Raw genomic sequence first — 6,491 nt, forward strand, 5'->3', positions numbered from 1 at the left:
GTGATCCCGGAGACCCTGGATTGAGTCCCACGTCAGGCTCTCTGCATGGTGCCTGCTTCTCCATCTGCCTGTGTCTCTGCCTCTCTCTGTGTATCTATGAATAAATAAATAAATAATCTTTTTTAAAAAAAATTTAAATCAGCAATGCATTTGAACCTCACAAAAGAAAGATATCCAATCAGATGCCACCTAATAGATTTATACAATACAACCTGCAAAGTGGTCTTGAAAATCAAATCTGAATCTGATCAAGCCTCCTGATCTCACTTCCAATCTACATGAAATACAGGGACCGGGGACACACTGAGGTCGCAATCAGAAGAAATTCGGAAAAAGAAAAAAAAAAAAAAAAGAAATTCGGGTTATGGGAAGCTCCATGTGACAAAGATCCCAGTCTCTACCACAAAGATGTGCAAGGAACAAAAAGAGGCAGAGGGGAAACCACAGATTAAAAGAGACATAAGAAAAAAAAAAGAGAGAGACATAAGAGATTTATCAATTAATTGCAACTTGTGGAGCTTCTTTAGATCCATTTTTTTTTACGCAAAAGAACAAGATATTTGACAATCAGGAAATGTAAATGCAGACTAGATATTTGATAATACTAAGAAATTACATTTATTTTTTTAGATGGGGTAAGATATTGGGTTTTTTTTAAAGAGTATACATCTTTAAGCTATATACATACAAGTATTTAGAAATAAAATTATATGATGCTAGTATACATCTTGAAATAATTGAAGTGAGGGAACACTGGTGGGAGAGTAAAGATACAATAATATTGATTACATACTGGGGATCCCTGGGTGGCTCAGCAGTTTGGCGCCTGCCTTTGGCCCAGGGTGTGATCCTGGAGTCCCGGGATCGAGTCCTGTGTCGGGCTCCTTGCATGGAGCCTGCTTCTCCCTCTGCTTGTGTCTCTGCCTCTCTCTCTATCATGAATAAATAAATAAAATCTTTAAAAAAATATTGATCACATACTGATAATTTTTGAAACTGGTGTGTATACTACATTCATTATATTATTCCATTTTTATATATAATTATAAATGTTCACAATAAAAAGTATATCTGTACATACTTAAATGTATTTGTATATGTGTGTATATATATATATATAATTATTTTTAATAATCCCAAAGTGGCAATAGCCCAATATCAACAACAGAATAAATGAATTAAGGCATATCATACAATGAAATACAACATAGCAATGAAAATAAACTATAGCTGCATGAAGATGTACTTATGAATCTTATTTGAATAAAAAAAACTAGATGCAACAGAACACACATTGTGTTTCCATTCACATATAAATCAAAAACATTCAAATACTAACCTATAATAGGGCGCCCTGGGTGGCTCAGTCAGTTAAGTGTCTGATTCTTGATTTTGGCTCTGAGATTGAGCTCCAGGTGGGGCTCTGCACTGGGCATCTGCTTGAGATTCTCTCTCTCCCTCTCCCTCTGCCCCTCACTACATATGCATGCTCTCTCTCTCTCTCGAAAGAAAGAAAGAAAGAAAGAAAGAAAGAAAGAAAGAAAGAAAGAAAAAAGAAGAAAAAATTAATCTAAGGTGTTATAAATTAGTATAGAGGCTACCTTTGGGAAACAGCACAAAGATATGATTGGGAAGGAGCACGAGAGGTCTTATATCACTAATACACTTTTTTTCTATTTGGCATACAGTGTTTAGTTTCAGATGTTTGACATAGTGATTCAACAACTGTATACAAGGACACCTGGGTGGCTCAGGGGTTTAATGTCTGCCTTTGGCTCAGGGCATGATCCCGGATTCCCAGAATCGAGTCCTGCATCAGGCTCCTTGCATGGAGCCTGCTTCTCCTCCCTCTGCCTGTGTCTCTGCCTCTCTGTCTCTCATGAATAAATAAAATCTTTTAAAGAAACCACAACTGTATACCAATATTCAGTGGTCAACATGGCAAGTGTAGTCACTTTCTATCACTGTACAACATTATGACAATATTATTGACTATGTTCCCTATACCATTGTTTTAACCTCATGACTTATTTTGTGACCGGATGTTTGTGGCTCTTAATCCCCTTCACTGATTATGCCCATCCCCCACCCACCTCCCTTCTGGCAGCCATCAGTTTGCTCTCTGTATTTATGGGTCTGCTTCAGCTTTGGTTTGTTCCTTTGTTTTGTTTTTTAGGTTCCACATATATGTGAAGTCATATGGTGTTCGTCTTTGACTTATTTCACTTAGCGTAATTCCCTTTAGGTCCACTCATGTTGTTGCAAATGACAAGAGTTCATTCTATTTTATGGCTGAATAATATTACATTATATATAATATATATATATACATGTGTGTGTATATATATATACACACACACACACACACACCATATTTTCTTTTTCCATCCATCTATGGAAGAGCACAGTTGCTTCTATATCTTGGCTATTATAAATAATGCTACAACAAACATAGGGGTACATATATCTTTTCAAGCTGTTGTTTCCATTTTCTTTGGGTAAATACCCAGAAGCGGAATTTCTGAATCTTATGGTAATTCTATTTTCAATTTTTTTGATGAATCTCCCTACTGTTTTCAACAGTGGCTGCATCAATTTACATTCCCACCAACAGTGTGCAGGGGTTCCCTTTTTTCCACATCCTTGCCAACACTTATTATCCCTTATCTTTTTTTTTTAAGGGGGAGAGAAAGTGTGTACAGTGGCTGGAGGGGACAGAGGGAGAAGGGGAGAGAGAGAAGCAGACCACCCACTGAGCACAGAGCCCAACATGGAGCTCAATCTTACAACCCTGAGAACATGACCTGAGCCGAAATTAAGAGTAAGACACTTAACCAACCAAGCCACCCTAGTGCCCCATTCCTTGTCTTTTTGATACTAGCCACTAACACTTTATTTCTTAACCAGAGAGGAATACACAGAGGTCTATTAACTTTCAGATAACTCATTGAGCACTTATGATTTATGAACTTTCTGTATGTACGTTATACTTCAATAAAAAAATCAAAAGTATTAACATAAAGGAAAAAACACACTCCAAATGAGTCTGTTTGAGGAACTTACCTTTTGTAGCGCCTCATTTTTACTTTTGAAATTGAGAACTTGGATGAGTCAAGGTCAGGTACCCAACAGGAGGGTGTAGTGGCTACAATAAGAACTATGCATGCTGGAATGGGTCAGAGTGGGCTGGAAGCAGGAACCCAGTCACCAGTAGGAAATGGCTGTTCAAACCAGAGTTGTAAGGACAGTGAAAGGTTAAAGGTTGGTGGGAAGGAAAGGCTAGGCCACCAAAAGGTTGTGTGGCATGTTCTGGCTGCGCTCTCTATTGAGGAGGTACAGTGGGATGGAAAGGCTTCAAGGCAGTGAGCAACCCTGGGGCTTATAGCACAGAGATCAGAGCTGGACCATAGCGTGTCTTCCCAAGGCAGTCAGTAGGGTGTGTTCAGATCTAAATGAGTGTTACCCAGGATGAGCTGGGGAAATGGAGATCTGTTAACATAGATGTATCCTGCTGAAAATGGGTTAAAAATCAGAGTAGGATATCCGGGCTGAATTGGGGTTGGTGCGGGGAGGGCGGTTGGTAAAGACTTGGAGGCATTGTAGTTGATGGAGATTGCTTGTGTTGGTCATTGGATAAGGGGAGATGGGAGGTGGGTATCCAGCTTTTTTTCAGATACAGGGTCAATGTGGCCAAGCTATAGGACTTTAACAAAGCTAAAATTTACTGTAGTAGGGCCTTTGCCTGCTGGTCAGATCTTGAAGGCAGAGAACCCTGAGCTCAACCACCAACACTTCAAAGAGGCTCAGGTTGAGAATTAGAGAGACCTGTGTTCAAATCCTTGCTCTGTGACTTAACAGCCAAGTGAGTTTGGGCAAGTCATTAAATTTTCCAATGGCTTAGTTTCATCATCTATAAGATGAGCACAATAATAGCTACTTCACAGTGTGGATGGAGGAAGAAATAAAAGGAAATGCAGGCCAGGAGCCTGACATTGACCAACTATCATTCCATAAGTGGTAGCTACATCTAGAATACCAATTCCTGTGAGCATCAGAGGGTAGATATTATGAAGTCTACTTTGGCAACTCTGCCAGGATTTGGAATGTTTCCTGATTTCTTAGCTATGCTCAGGATAGATGAGATGCTGGGCTAAGCAGCTTCAGCCTAGTGAGCTGAGACTATTTTGTTAGTTGGGGCTCTGTGAAGGGTTTTGCAGATTCTCAGGCACAGTCCCCAAGATGCCCTCCCTTGAGGAACAGCCTCTTTTTTAAGGAGCAGTCCCTGCCATCCATTCTGGGAGGGAGTTTCTGGCATGGCATGACCTCAGTGCTAGGCCTGTCATCTTCTGCAGCTTCCTTTGGCCCTAGTCCTTTTGGGGATTCCCTGAAGCTGGGTAAAGTGAAAGTGCCCTTTGAGGCTCCCTTCCCCACTCTGAACTGTCCTGAAGCAGCCCACGGCCAGCACTGCAGGGCCGGCTGGAGAGGGGAGCCTCTCCAGTAGCCAGAGGATGCTCCAGTCAGCCAGCCACCTCTTGCTTCCCGAAGGCTCACCTCTCACCTCCTCACCGTTCTCTGAACTCCCTCTGCACTGTCTACAGGCTGCTTCCGGCTGAGCCTCCCAAGACAAAGCAGGAACTCACACTCAGCCACATCTCCTCCCACCCACCCCAATCCTGCTGCGTCTTCACTAGCAGTTTTCTTTCAGATAATGATCATTTAGTCCAACCAGTTCATTTTACCACATCATTGGATGGGTGTGGCCTCCAGAAAATTCAGAATAAGTGTGGGTGCAAGACATAAACACAGCTCCTAATATTCATGGCATATGCATACAGTGACCAGGATTTCAAAATTAGATTCTGTTTTAGTGATGGGCTTTTTTCTTGGCCGTGTGATGTCAGGGTAAGTAATGATTGAAATGTGAGTGTTGTCAAATGTTTTCCCACCCTCTGCTCATTAAGGAGGATTCTGACTCGTACTACTTAGGTTCTTATCCTCCTCCACCTTCTGAGGGGAATCTTGTCTTGCTAGACCAGTTCTTGGGCTTTTGTGACAGGTAATTATAAGACCATAAGAAGAGAGGAGAAAATAAGATCACAGGAGAGGAAGGGCTAGAACATCTTCCTGGGGAGATTATTAAGGACAAGCACAGCTGTAGTCGGTGAGGACAGTGGGTGTTAGGGGAGAAATATGTTCAGCGTTTGGTAAATACAAGGTTTTCGAACATTAATGCATGAACTACATTTCTTTAACCATAACTCTGTTTCAGAACTGGACCATATAGATCATGACTTTGTAAATGATACCACTGCAATGAAGAGACTCACCCAAGTTTCTCAGAAAAGTTGGGGAGGGGATTTTAAGGGTACAGAAGAGTTTTTATTGGAATTGAAGCATGTCTGCAAGAGAAATACCTTCTCATGGGCTCCAGTGGTTCTATCAGATGGCACATCTGCTTTCCCCCTTGCTCTGTTCCCTCACACCATTGGATGGCCTCCTCTTATTACACATGGTGTCTACTCCCACGTAGCTTCTGATTACCCATGGCTCTCATGACCTTCCTGCTCTACTACTGAATTAGTGCTTCATAATTCCTGAAAGAGGAAACCTACTCAGCCCAACTCATCTTTTGGAGTTGACCCACATCATAAGTAGCTTCTCAGACTATGGATTGGCTGCCTTGGGTCTGGGACACACTTCTAATCCCCTCAGATTAGCTCAGAAGTGACAGGCTCAGTTGAAAGAAAATATGGCCTCCGTGGCTCTCCCTTGAACAAGGTTGTTGGTGGCATGGTCTCACTTTGTAGGGGTGTTAGGTATGGGCAAAAATGAAATGCAATGGTCTGGTCCTGGTATGGTGGAAAGTGCAAGACTAGATTCTGGTCCTGGCTCTATCTGGTGTTGTGACATTGGTTAAGTCATTTAACTTCTCTGCACCTCAGCTTTTTCATCATGACCCCTCCTCTTTCAATTATGACAGAGTGGCAAAGGAAGATTTAAAAAAATCTTATATGAAAAGCTAATTCAGAAAGATATATGCACCCCTAGGTCTATTGCAGTGTTACTGACAATAGCCAGGTTATGGAAGAAGCCCAAGTGTCCACCAATTGATGGATAAAAATGTGATATATATATATATATATATATATTGACTTAAAAAGAAATCTTGTGTGAAAGGCTTGGGAAATTTCTAGGGCTTCACAAATGTAATAATACTGACATCTTTTTTTTTCTGACATCTTCTTTTAATACTAAGATACACATTTCTCATTTTATTGTTTTTTATAATCGGATGTCTTACAATGTATGCCTTATAACTGCTGTGAACATTTAATGTTGGAGCTTTTTTTGTCTCCCCAAATGTCAGTGGTATGTCTTACAACCAGTGGCAGGTCTTACAGTAAATAAGATCTGCATTAGTGTTCTATCACTGGGTACCACAGTTTAGCAATAAAAGCAATGCCCATTTATTATCTCATAGTTCTCATGGG

General features: G+C 41.0%; 1 long non-coding RNA gene across 3 annotated transcripts in view; it reads right to left on the bottom strand.

Moving 5' to 3' along the window:
* Positions 1–594: 594 nt before the first annotated feature.
* The window catches only part of LOC140603817 (uncharacterized), a 32,458-nt gene continuing 26,561 nt past the window's right edge, over positions 595–6,491 (bottom strand). For all 3 annotated transcript variants that reach the window (XR_012006792.1, XR_012006790.1, XR_012006791.1), the window contains one exon: positions 595–932. This is a non-coding gene — a long non-coding RNA (uncharacterized lncRNA). The remainder of the gene's footprint in view (positions 933–6,491) is intronic.

The sequence above is a fragment of the Canis lupus genome, chromosome 14, assembly GCF_048164855.1.
Source record: "Canis lupus baileyi chromosome 14, mCanLup2.hap1, whole genome shotgun sequence".
NCBI lineage: Eukaryota > Metazoa > Chordata > Mammalia > Carnivora > Canidae > Canis > Canis lupus.